Source organism: Heteronotia binoei, chromosome 4 (genome assembly GCF_032191835.1).
Source record: "Heteronotia binoei isolate CCM8104 ecotype False Entrance Well chromosome 4, APGP_CSIRO_Hbin_v1, whole genome shotgun sequence".
Classification (NCBI taxonomy): domain Eukaryota; kingdom Metazoa; phylum Chordata; class Lepidosauria; order Squamata; family Gekkonidae; genus Heteronotia; species Heteronotia binoei.
The window spans coordinates 153,016,721-153,030,241 of NC_083226.1; the positions used below are offsets into that span (position 1 = coordinate 153,016,721).

General features: G+C 45.3%; 1 protein-coding gene and 1 long non-coding RNA gene across 2 annotated transcripts in view; both read right to left on the reverse strand.

Moving 5' to 3' along the window:
• The window catches only part of GHR (growth hormone receptor), a 208,888-nt gene extending 201,670 nt beyond the window's left edge, over positions 1-7,218 (reverse strand). The window contains exon 1 of the mRNA XM_060236040.1: positions 7,108-7,218. The gene's annotated coding sequence lies outside the window, so the exon portion shown is untranslated. The remainder of the gene's footprint in view (positions 1-7,107) is intronic.
• Positions 1-13,521, reverse strand: part of LOC132569709 (uncharacterized) — a 405,436-nt gene that overhangs the window by 205,468 nt on the left and 186,447 nt on the right. The window lies entirely within an intron of this gene.

Here is a 13,521-nt window from a genome sequence, read left to right on the forward strand (position 1 = left end):
CCTCTCTAGGCCTGGAATTCTTCATCTCCAGGAGCAGAAAGATGGATGCTCCTTAGCCTTTCAGCATAGCCGCCACATCTGTCCAGTCTGTGAACCAGACTTGACATCATTCCAGCCTGCCTAGAAGGAACTGGATTTTTCTCCCTTATGCGCAAGAAAGACCATTCCAATTCAAATGGGCATTACTGTATCATATTAATATTCTAGGGTTACATTGCAATATCACATTCCAGGAGTGCATGGCTTGGGAATCAGTACAGGGTGACTTTCTGGATATCAGGGTTGGTTCACACAAATGTATTCACCATTCAATGCCCTGATGTCCAACATGGGGCAGGTTTAAATGTGATGGTGGAAGGTGTCGTCAAGTTACTGTTGACTTACTGTGACCTCCACGGGGTGTTCAACCACGAATAGCAGTGGTCTGCCATTCCCTGGACCTCCTTGGTGGTCTCCCATCCAAATAACCAAAGGACAGCTCAGCTCAGCTTCCAATATCTGATGAGATCAGGCTAGCCTGGGCCATCCAGGTCAAAGCAGATTAAATGTAGTCGCACAAAATTTATGTTTACATGAACAGTATGGAAGCAACCCACTAACCAAGCAGATATTTTCTACAGTCACACCTTCAAGAGAACCATTTCATCAAGATAACTTTTCTTTCATTCCTATCAAAGTCTATTGTCTAGAGCAGGGATGGGCAGACTGAGTCTCGGGAACCACATATGGCTCTTTCACACATATTGTGTGGCTCTTGAAACCCCCATTGGCCAGCCTGGAGAAGGCATTCCTCTATTTTAATCACTTTTCTAAGTCAAGCCAGCCAGCAGTTTGGAGAATGCATTTAAAGTTGTTTTCTTTCCACCTCTCCCTCCCCTGGCCTATTTGTCTGCCTGCCTTCTTTGCAGCTCTCAAACATCTGACATTCATATCTTGTGGCTCTCAAACATCTGACTTTTATTCTATGTGGCTCTTACATTAAGCAGGTTTGGCCACCTCTGGTCTAGAGTGACCAGGTGAAAGGAAATTTAGGGCTTGTGTACCACACAGCTGTGTAAAAGAGGGACCCTCATAAGGTTTTAATATGTTACCCCATCATCAGCCTGCTTGCATGAGTTCAAACCAGGCCTCTTCCATCTTAAAAGGAGTCATCTAATGAAATAAATCTTCCAGTGCTCAGTTTTCTTCTAGTACCATGTTTAGTATTCTGAAATAACGACAGGCCATATAAAATAGCTGATGAGTATCAAAAGAGCAGTAGTTCTAGAGCTTCCAGAAACCACAACTTTATTTCAAAATGGTAAAAATTAGATGAACATTTCCTTCCAAGTATGATAAGCTAATAGCTGTTACTGGAAGAGGAGCAAATTTCTCAAGAGCTTGGAAATCCTACTCAATGTATAGCGGTAAGGTGTTAATGGAATTTTGGATTAATCTTCCATTTCTGTAAGTAGTTTGAATAGCTTCAGAGTCCTCTCCTTCCAATGGCCAATGGTGGGGGCTTCTAGAAGGTTCATCTGCTATATCGCTGGCATCTTTGTGGGAAATCTTTATTTGTCTAACAATAATCTGTGCTTGTAGAGGAGGGGAACCTAGTGTATAGGATAGTCCAGTCTCATCAGATTTTGTAAACTAAGCAGGGTTGGTACTTGGATGGCAGACCACCAAGGGAGACTCTACAGAGGAAGGCAATGAGAAACCATCTCTAAATGTCTCTTTCCCTGAAAGTCCCTTGCTGGAGTTGCCATAAATTGGTTGCAACTTGACGGCGCTTACAAATATAAGTTGGTTGCAACTTGACGGCGCTTACAAATATAAGTTGGTTGCAACTTGACGGCGCTTACAAATATAAGTTGTGTTTGTATAGACACGATTACCATTTTCTTCCACCTCATCTCGTAGATAATGTGCTACTGCCCCTCAAGTTGCACTTGCTGAATTTTCTCTTCTGCACAGGTTTCAAGTTAGGTAAAGGACCGGTATCATTGTTTTCACCTTGTTTCCCACAATATCTTCACATTTAGCGTAACCGAAAAACAGCACAATTTGATTTTATCACACCGCTACCCAACACAATCTTCAGAATGTTGATATTCAGCACGCGCTAGCAGAATTGGAAAGTCCAGGGTTCCGATAAAACAGATAGCACCACATCAGTGAAATGAATAGCTTAAGCTCTAGTGTCACATAAGCAAGGACCCTGCATAGCAACCAACAAGTACTAGACTTTATTGACATGAATAGCTGTTATGTGCTGATTACATTTATTATACACCCAGATAACTTGAAAATTCCATCACCTATCAGGAAGAGATATTACCTCAATGGGAAAGGAAACTCTAGATGCTGGATCCTGGCACCTGTGCCCTTCCCTGCACCAGGGGCCTTTGTCCTTTTTGTAGGGGAGATTTATGAACAGATGTCTGTATTTACTTTCTACCCATTCTCACCAAGTTGGTGGGATAACCTCAGATCAGGGGCTATGCAGATTTTTTTTTTTTTGCAGTAATATTATCAGCATTCAGCATTCTTCTCACAGAAAACTATATTCTATTTTTTTTTTTTTTTAAAAATCATATTTGCAAATACCTCACCAGGTACTGGGGAGTCTTCAGCACTAGGGAGTTCCTGGGTGACACCAAGATGAGAATTCTGCCTCCCCTTAAAAGAGGATGGAGCACCAACTTCAGATAAGGCCAGAGCTTTTTTGTAGTCCTTTGCTTAATAGGCCACACACCCTCCAAGAGCTTACAGGGCTCTCAGTACAGGGCCAGAAGGATTGGCTACATCAGGGGTGTGTGGCCTAATATGCAAAGGAGTTCCTGCTACAAAAAAAAGCCCTGGATAAGGCTTTCTCTGGAATCACTTAATTGTCCCTGCACCGAACCTTCGTCTCTATGAATCAATAAAGACAAGAAGATATTATTTCAGAGCTTTCTGTGAGGTATAGACCCTTCAAAGGGTGACACTGAAATCAGCTGTACTAATGATCAGTGGTTGAGACTGATTTAAAAGAGGAGCAGAAGTTCTAAGCTGGGAGAGGACTAGGGAACCATGCAGCTCAGGGCTATAAATCAAAAACAGCACCTTGACCTGGAAAGCCACAGTACGTCGAAAGCAGTTGAGGAAGCCCAAGAGTGAATGTTATGCTGGAACAGGGCCAGGACAATAGGAAATCCACTTATATTGTTGATTAGCCAGCCATGCTCACTTCTGGCTTATAGCTATAGGCCAGCTGTCTCCATATGAACACCATGCAATGAACTTAGCCTGGATATACTGTTGGCACATGCATGCAATTGTTTGGAAATCTGCCAACCGGGCGCCCAACATCAATCCGTGCTGAGTTCAGCACCTGCCTTCAGTAGTCACCTAATGGGCTCAGGCAGTTGCAAAAATCAATATGGGTAGATGAAACCCATTGGCTGGCACATGATCCTGGAAAAAAAAATCAAAGTACTCAACTGACGACCAATCCCTAGATACACATCTCAGCCACCCATCTCTTCTCCACCTTCCTTTGCATCAGCAGTGATATAACAAACAAATGACACAACAGTAAACTGAGAAGAATGACAGCAAGAAAACACGTGGAGTTGTTGTTACACTTTGTATTGAGGCTGGCCCTGAGCCTGGAGATGTTGACATAGCAAGATTTATGCAATGCCACAATTTTTACAACACCATCATGCTAGAATGGGATCTAAATATAATGAAGCAGAAAAGGGAGGTCTGGAGCAAACAGGGACCCCCCAGACCTGAAGCTGAAGGTCTGAAACTTCAGCAAAGCCCAGCTCTAAGTGTAGGGTTGCGATCACACACACTAAATAATACACTTTCAATCCACTTTCCAGCTGGATTTTACTGTGTGAACTAGCAAAATCCAGTTGGAAAGTAGACTGAAAGTGGATTGAAAGTGGATTCTTTAGTGTGTGATCACTGCTTAGAACTATCAAAAGTAATTTTGCATCATTTAATGTGTCGTGTTAACACTGATGCTTTGCTTCAGTTCTGGTTTTTTAGACCTCTGGTTGGATCTACGAGTCAAATCCTATTTCACTGTTTATTGGATGTCCCATCCTGTCGATTGTACTCCCTCTGTGTAATCTGCCTTGAGTTCCACTGGGAAAGGAGGACTATGTAAATAATGTAAGTAATGTAAATAATTAAATAAAAAGAAATAAATCCAACTGTGGAGGTGGAAGTGGGGCTGTCGCTCAGCAGCAGCACATCTGCTTTGCACACAAAAGTCTCCAAGTTCAGTCCCTGATAGCTTCAGTTAAAAAGATCAGGTAGTCAGTGACATGAGAGACCTCTGATGGTGAGGGGTCTGGAGACCAAGTCCTATGAAGAAAGGTTGAAGGATCTGGGCATGTTTAGCCTGGAGAGGAGGCGCCTGAGAGGTGATATGATCACCATCTTCAAGTACTTGAAGGGCTGTCATATAGAGGAGGGTGTGGAATTGTTTTCTGTGGCCACAGAAGGCAGGACCAGAACCAATGGGTTGAAATTAAATCAGAAGAGTTTCCAGCTCAACATCAGGAAGAACTTCCTGAGCATTAGAGCAGTTCCTCAGTGGAACAGGCTTCCTTGGGAGGTGGTGGGCTCTCCTTCCTTGGAGGTTTTTAAACAGAGGCTAGATGGCCATCTGACAGCAATGCTGATCCTGTGAATTTAGCGGGAGATGTCTGTGAATTTCCTGCATTGTGCAGGGGGGGTTGGAGTAGATGACCCTGGGGGTACCTCCCAACTCCATGATTCTGACTCTGTGATTCTGCCTGAGACCCTGGAAAGCTGCTGCCAGTCTGAATAGACAAGGCTACTCCAGACATAGCAAAGGTCTCATTCAGTTTAAGGCAGCTTCATGCAGACATGTAAATAGACTGTTTAGTGGGCAAGGGCAGGATGGAAAACGACACTGCAGAGATTAAATCAGGGTTCCAGGGAGCTACGGTGAAGAATGTCTTTTACCAGTCCAAAATCCTTGCAGTGAACCAGTCCATGTCAAATGACAAACAGAAACAGCAGGACTTCATGAACATAAACAAAAATATTTCGCCCCACTTCTTTTGCAAAAGAAAAACTCCGTATGCACCATCATCATGGAGAACTCTGTATGCACCATCTCCTAGGATTTAATAATATTTGCTACTTCACACACCCCTCCATGCACACAACTGCTTGCTAGATCAGACAACTGAAGCCTATACCACACAGTCTGACACACTCATGATACTACTACACTTTGCAATACTGAATGAAGTACTCATCCTTGTTTCTCTACGATAGTATACAAGACTCTCCAGTTTAATTCGAAGTCAACACTGAAAGTCAGGGAAAAGATCCACCTTGTCATCATTTTAAGCAATGGACACAATTCTGCCAAAGTCAAGTCTTGCTTGTGCCAAGCAAATAATGAAACACGTCAACAGGAATTGCATGTAGCGGTCCAGTGTGGTGTAGTGGTTAGGGTGTCAGACTAATATGGGAGAGCCAGATTCAAATCCTCTCTCTGTCTAGCTGGGGGACTCTGAGCCAGTCATTCTTCTGCAGCCTATCCTACCTTCCTGGGTCATTGTGAAAAATGAAGGAAACTGTACACAGCCTTGATGTAAGTGTACTAAGTAAATATTGTACACAAGTTTAGCAATCCACCACTGAAACCAGCAAGATGAACAGCTCGCCACTGTGCATGCTTGCTTGGAAGTAAATTTCACTGAGCAGGTTTAGAAGGATTCATCTTAAATTGGATCTACTGATTTTCTGGGATACTGGGAGAAGGGCCAGTTGATGGGGAAACACTGAAACAAAATCTGATTACCATATCCATGAAACCAATACATACCTCACTAAAATTGCTTAATCTGAGCACACTTGATTTAACATCGCATAAGCAGGTATAGTTAATGCCAAAACGCCAGTGATATTGCATAAGGGAGAAAGACTGATGCTTGTGCAAAGACACTTAAACCCTCAAGGAACATATTTAACCTTTCAAAATAAATGGAGAACTAAACTATCCTGACGTTATGAGCAAAAGGGTGGTTGAACAGAGACAACACTGAAGCTGTAGTGCTGTGGCAGTAAATGCCACTGACTGGACGCAAGTAAACATGTGGACTTCCAAGTAAGCATGAACTGAGTCTAGTTGCTTGTGACTTCAATCCACCCTGGGGGAACGACCCTGGGTTTCTATCCTGCCTTCTGTTACGTCGTCCCATTGGATAAGAGAGGGATGTATAGTAAATATAGGATTGGGGGGTGGGGGGAAGTGATTGACTGGAAAGTGTAGGAAGTGCCTGGAGGGACACCCTTTAATACTCAATACAGCGACATCCCACCATTCAGGAACAACAAATGGAACAGAGAGGCAGAGTTTGTTAACATTTTCAAGGAAGGAAAGGTTTGAACACAGCGCGGGAGGGGAGCCGATACATGTTTAGCTGGCTGGTTCAGGGGAAGGGGTTTTGTTTCAGCTCCAGAGCGTGTCTCCCGGCCTACAGCAACCAAACACCGACCTCTTCGCAAGCAAAGAGAGGCCACCCACAAACAACCCTCTCCATTCCAGAAGCACCAACCACCTGCAGTCGGTCCAAAAAACCAGTGCCTGACTCGCCCGCTTGTTAAGGAAAGGGGGGGGGGGGCAGGGATCCAACGAAACAAACGAGCCCCCAACCTCGGGATTCTTCCAGGCAGGTTGCTTTGGTGTGTCTGAAACAGCCCCCCCCCCCAAAAAAAAACCCCGTCCGGGTCTTAAGTTGCGGCCCCTCCGACGCCGATTGCAGCTCCTCGCCTCGCCGACTTCCCATCGCCCGAGGAAGCGAATCTTCGCCGTCGCGCGCCTCCCTCTCCAAAACTTCCTCGAAGTTTGCGAGCAACAGGCAGCCGCCGACGCCAGCCTCCCCCCGCGGCCGCGCACAGCCCCCTCTCCCTCCCGCCCTCCCTCCTTCCTTCCCCGAGCGAGACTCGCCCCAGCAGGCGAAAGAAGCCCCGCGGCAAAAGCAGCTGCGGGAAGCGACTCCTCGCGCTCCAGCTCTGGCCGAGGCGGCCACTTGGCTGCAGGCAAGAAAAAGCGGGTAGAAGCGAGGCCAGCGGGCGCCCTCCTACCTGCCTTTCCGGCGAGGTGCAGAGCGGCGGGTCTGGCTCCCTCGGCCTCGGCGCGGCGCTTCGGCCAGCGTGCCTGGAGAGCGGGGACAACAGCTACGCCTCTGGCGGCGCCCCCCCCCCCCCGGCTCGGGCAGGGAGCTCACTTGTCGCCGCCGCCGCCGCCTCTTCCCCGCTCCATGGCTGCTTGCAAGTTGCAGCTGCCGCCGCCGCCGCTGCGCCCTACTGGAGAGCTCGAAAGCGGCCGGCTCCTGGAGAGAGTTGGCGCGGGGGGCGGCGGCAGCAGCAGCTCTTGGCAGCCAGGCGAAAAAGGTTTCTTTTAAAGAGATGGTCACGTCTGCACGCTCCGCTGCGGAGGGGGAGGGGGCTTTCTGGCCCGGGGGGGCATGGGGGAGCGGGGAGGGGGAAAGGCGACTTAAGGCATTCCTGGGCGCTGCCCAGCCTATGAGGAGTTGGGGATTGCTGCGTGTCGCTGTTGCCTGGATTATTATTTTGTCCTTGTATTTGTTTTTAAAACGTGAAAGTTGTTTTTTTTTCTTTTTTGGGGGGGGTGTGTTCCACCTAGAGAGAGAACTTCGGGACTGTAGGGCTGGCTCAGGGGTGGACTTGCAAATTTCTTTGGTTTGCAGTTAAAATAACGGTTGGCGGACCAGAAAAAAAAAAGTCTGGATGAATATTGTCTCGGCGTTTATACAATAATCCGCTGAGCCAGCAAACTGGATCGCCGCCGGTTGCATATTGTTGGGGGCGGAGGAGGGTGGAGAAAATGACCTTAAATATCTAATAAACAAATAGTCCCGAGTGGATGGCTGGAGAGGGCGTTGGGGAAGAGCGCCTCCTTGTGTTCGGAGCAAAGAGGGCAACGCACGCTGACATCTGGCCAGCTGTTAGGAGGGGCACCTTCCAGGGAATTCTATTTCCAACCATTCCATTTTCCCCGGGAACTGAGAGAAACAGCTGCTTCCAGAGGAATCTTTGCATACAGTGGACCTGCTTTTGGAACTTTCTGTGATCCGAAAGCGCTTCAAGGGACATGCCTATGTCCAGTCTAACCAAGTTGTATTGTGATTTCAATAAAACAACAGGCCAAGTATGCTTCAAAGTTCCTTACTGGTTCTACATTCCGAGCGCTTGTTATAAACCACATATTCCCCAAAAGATGTCCATGGGTGCCTTGGTGCTCAATAGGGATGCCAGACCCCCAGTGTGGGCAGGGATCCCTTGGTTTTGGGCACTCCCCTCCGCTCCCTCAGTTACCCCCCAAACAGGCAAGAAGCTGGAAATAAACACAACATGCCTATGTCTGGAAATGACATAGGGGGTGATGCTCTGGGTTTTTGACCAAACTCTGTGGGAGAAGCTAATTCTACCATAGAGTTTTGGCCAAAAAACCACGAGCATTGTCCCCAACGTGCCTACATCACTTCTGGGTCATGTAGGCACACCATGTTTATTTTCAGCATTCCTCCCCACTCCTGGTAAATTTACCTTCTGAACTCCTGCCAGCAAATCTGAAGGACTTGGCAACCCTGGAACTCACTGATGTGTTTCCTGGGGCCCACTTCTGTCTTCTCCAAAGCATCTCTCTCCCCAAAGCAAACAGCCATTCCTCTTGGCTTTCCTCTACCTCATTGGACCAGGAGGTATTTCAGAATGTAAGAACATAAGAGAAGCCATGTTGGATCAGGCCAATGGCCCATCCAGTCCAACACTCTTGAAGCTGGCTATGCTTGTAGCTGCCACCACCTCCTGTGGCAGTGAATTCCACATATTAATCACCCTTTGGGTGAGAAGAGCCTTTTCTATCTTTTGGGACACCTATTCAAAAACAATGTCCATCACAGAAGGAACCTCTCAATATTTTGTGATTATGGCGGCCATTTTATGGTTAGTTGCACTCAGCCCCTGCTACCCATTTTGTGAGGGTGCCTACTACCTGTTTAAAAATTCCAATAATTCTCACAGGCTCAGGAAAGTTGAGGGGTGTGCTGTTATAAACAATTGAATAAGAGGTGCCAGCCCCTTTCCTATGTGCTGGTGGAATGGGGGAGAGGTGGTGTGTGTGGCACAACCTTTGTTCTCACATCTTGTTTTCTATACACAAAGAGAGTTCCCCTCTCCCCACCAGGAGAGAATTCAGTCGCAAAATTCCTACAGTTTGAAGGGGACTCAATTTGGTAAAACTCTGAGGAACTACTAATCTCTGCAGGTATTACTGAGGATACACTAAATTCTTAATGCCTGAGAGGAACTTCTGGAAGGAAGACAAGAAGTTGCTAGGTGAGGCAAAGCTCTTCCTGGACCTGCCTTGTTTCCCCATGTCTCTAATAAGAATTTCAAAGCATGCTGTGCCCCAGTAAAGGAAAACAAACTGATATTTGCCTTATTAGACTATAGGAACCACTCCCTGGAATTTCTGTTATGAGCACCAAAATGGCATTGCCAGTTTCTGCGGAAGAGGCAGAAAGAATTACTAATAACACATGCAATTTCGTTAACATTGACAAGATTTAGACTGAGCGGCTACAGTTCAGCTCAGTAGCAGCAGCTATTTGAATGGAAAATTATCTTCCATACCTGTCTTTTAACAATTCATTATTTCTTCTTGCATATTAAAAAAATTGTATTTCCCACTACTGTAACTGTTCAGGTGTAACTGTTTGGATCTTGCAGTGCTTTGCAAATGAAAACATGATTCCAGCTGACTTCCCTCAAGGTCAATAGCAAAGATCACCATTGATTATAATGCAATCTTTATCATACCCATTCAGTATAGGAATGAACTTCTGAAGCTTATGCTTACTGCTAAGAGCTGGTGGTGTAGATAAAGTGAAAAGACTGGACTTTGAAAGGCTGACCTCTATGATCACAAATGAACTGATCCTGTGTTTAACCAACATGCCTTTCTAGAAAGCAGGTTTTGTTTCATGCCAATGTGTAAGGTTCTGCAGAAATGGAAAAGGGGGAGGAGGACTATGTGATGCTGGAAACTACAGCAAAATATCAAAGTAAGGGGGCTATTTTTAAAAATAGAAAATGTAGTATATAATTGAGGGCAGCTTAATCTCTTCCCCTGCTCCTCTACATCTTTGCTGTGGCCTCTTGCTTACAGAATTCTTTCTCTTCTAGCCCAGATCACTTCCAGACCATGATAAAATATGTCAAGGAGGACACAGGATTTAGCTGTCCTCATCTGCGATGACAACCATTTTCAGTTTTTAAAAAAGATGAACTATATCCCAAATTGCCAGGTCTCCCATTATGTCAGGAGATCTCTTGTCAGCAACCCTTTCTTCCTTTGAGTGGCAGGAGGAATTTTTTTTAAATCAGCATTTTTAATTTTTAAATTCTATTTAGAGAGTCCGCCCTTCCCCTAGAACAGGCTCAGTTAGCATGACTCTAACCATAGAGTTTCTGGTGATTCCTAGAGTGATGTGACATCTCTCTCTCGGCTTTGCTTCGCGAACGAAGATTTAAGAAGGGTGCAATAGTCCACGTCTGCTGCAGGCTCGCTGGTGGCTGACAAGACCAATGCGGGACAGGCAGGTCCGGCCACAGTGGCTGCAGGGAAAAGTCTGATTTAGGGTTGGTGCTGTAGCAGTGTGATTCTTCCTCAATCTCCTTTTGTCCTCAAGACCAGCTATGCGTGCGTTCTCAAAAGAAGAGACAGCCTGGTGGATGGTGTGCCTCCATGCTTTGCGATCTGAGGCTAGGTCAGACCACTGGTGATGGTTGATGCGACAGGTGCCAAGGGATTTCTTCAAGGAGTCCTTGTACCTCTTCTTTGGTGCCCCTCTATTTCGATGGCCGGTGGAGAGTTCGCCATACAGGGCAATCTTGGGAAGGCGGTGGTTTTCCATCCTAGAAATATGCCCTGCCCAGCGCAGCTGCGTCTTCAACAGCAGTGATGTGACATCACTTCCAATTAATGACATCATGCTGCATGCAACACCAAAGTCACCCCCATGTCCCAGCCCCTATCTCATGCTGAGTGCTCTCCACTGACTGGCAACCCTAACTATGCGCCTGACAAAGCTCGAGGCCTTCCTGCAGCCTAAGTATCTAAAAACACAGTACAATATAAAAGAATCTAATCCAAAACAATATCAGTTAACAAAAAAAATCTAACCCAAAACGATACAAGTTAACAATGAAAATCCATCACTCCTTCAAGAATCAGGTAAGTGCAAATTATGTAAAGAAGAATCAACATGTCTTGAAAGACAAGAAGAATCACATGAGAAATCCCAGGTAATGGCAATCTTGTTTTGGAGATCTTCTTCAGTGAACTAGCTGGATTTTTTTAATGTGTAAAAAAAGCAAAGGTAGTCCTGCAAGCACTGAGTCGTTACATGGAGACAAAGTATTTTTAATTGAATGCAATATATAGTAAGAGTCAAATGCCAAGGATTCAAGCAAAATATTCTTAATCATGGGCACCATTCAATCTACAGAACATGTCACTCAATGTTTATTTCAGTTGATGGTCTAGCTTCAAAAAGAAAAACCAGGCAGATCACCCCAGTACTCCATCTAGCCCAGCATCCTGTTTCACAGCAGCCTTTGAAGTGAGCATGCCTGGACATTGGGGGCTGCTCCATCACTCTGTGTAGGTGTAGAATAAAGTTTGAGTCTAGTGGTGTCTTAAGGCCAACAAAGTTTTATTCAAGGTATGAGTTTTTGTGTGCAAGCATGACTCTCTTTATCTTCACCTGAGAGCTGCCCTCTGACCCCTCCTCTCTCTTTGCTTTTCCATTCCCCAGATGGATTTTCATGGAGTCACATATCTCTACAGGGTTCTTCTGTAGGAACAATGCCCTCATACTCACATGCACATGATGCTGGATTAGCTAGCCATTTGGGATAGGGAAAGTTCTCTTTAGATTAGGCTGCGCTCTCTCTTCTTTCAACTGCCATCTGAATGTGAACTGAATCTACTTAATAAATATATTTACTTTTTTATAATATAGTTCTTGGGAGTTTTAGTTACTCCAGTAAGTATCATGCTTCGATGACTGGGCAAGCTCTGCTGTATTAACCAAATATTCTAATATTGCCACAGGGTATTGATAGAACTCTCTGTCTTGGGCAGTGATGCTCTGTATTCTTGGTGCCTGGGGGGCAGTAATGGGAAGGCTTCTGTTACCACCTCAACCAGCTTTTTATTGGGGAATATTAATATTTCTTAGCTCAAAATGGCAAGCCTATGAGAGGTGAGGCGAACCAGGATCTCTGTCAATGTTTATGAAGACAGACCACTGAAAATCCTTTGGTTAAATAATAGATTTTATTATAGGAAATGATTTTCAAATAGTTACATCCCAATCAAACAATGTTCACGCATACAAGAGGAATTACAGAAGTTAGCTGTGTAGGTGTGGATGAGGGGGTATACAATACCTAGATCTTGCAGAGTAGACTAATCATAGAAGGCAGGAGGCCTCTGGAGATTCCTCATGAGAAGAAAGGGGGGGGGGTGAAGGCAGGAAAGGAGGGGAGAATGGGAGGATGGGAAAATTCCTGGATGGAGGGGAGGGTGGAAAAATCTAAAATCTGACAGGTAGGGTGGCCTGTTTTCTAGGGTAATTTACCCAATGGGGAAGCAGAGTGTCACAAACTAATTATCCAAATGAAAACTGGGGTGTCATATGCTGAGTATCCAATCAGAGATCAGGGTGTCATAGAGGAATTGTAATTACACTGGCCAAATGGTTTATGGCCCTGTTACTGTTGAGACTGGTTCCTTTTGAAGCTTGCAGAAGGTGATAGATCTCTCCCTACATGTCAGGATGGTCCTCTATTCAACAAGTGCTCAGGAGACAGCTTGACTTTGATAGCATTTAGCAGTAATTACGAAAAATAGAAACTCTATAGAACTCAGATTCCCTGGCAGAAATGTGAAACCAGATTACAGATATAGCACACATTCACACAACAATATGGCTCTCTGGCCTTTCTGTTTCTGTTGTCTTTCCTGAAGAATAGCAGACCATACATACAGACCATTTGTTTATGTGTAGCCGGTTTTATGTTTTGGGAACAGGCTTGAAAGAGGTTACCACAAGGGATGAAGGAATTTTTTCAGCTTTCCCCACTATGTTCCTCTCTGAGCCTGGAGTTGTTCATTCCCAGGATCAGAGAAATGGATGCTCTTTAGCCTTTCAGCACAACCAAGACGTCTGCACAGCCTGTGAACCAGACTTGACATCATTCCAGCCTGCCTGGGGCCTAGATTGAACCAGATTTGCCTTTCTTATGTGCAAAAGAGACCATTCCCGTTCAGATGGGCATTGCTGTATCATTATTAATATTCTGGGGTTACATTGCAATATCACATTCCAGGGGTGCATTGTCTGGATGTCCATCCAGGGGTATCTTTCAGGGTTTCACTGGATTACACTTCTAGTGTCCTGGCTC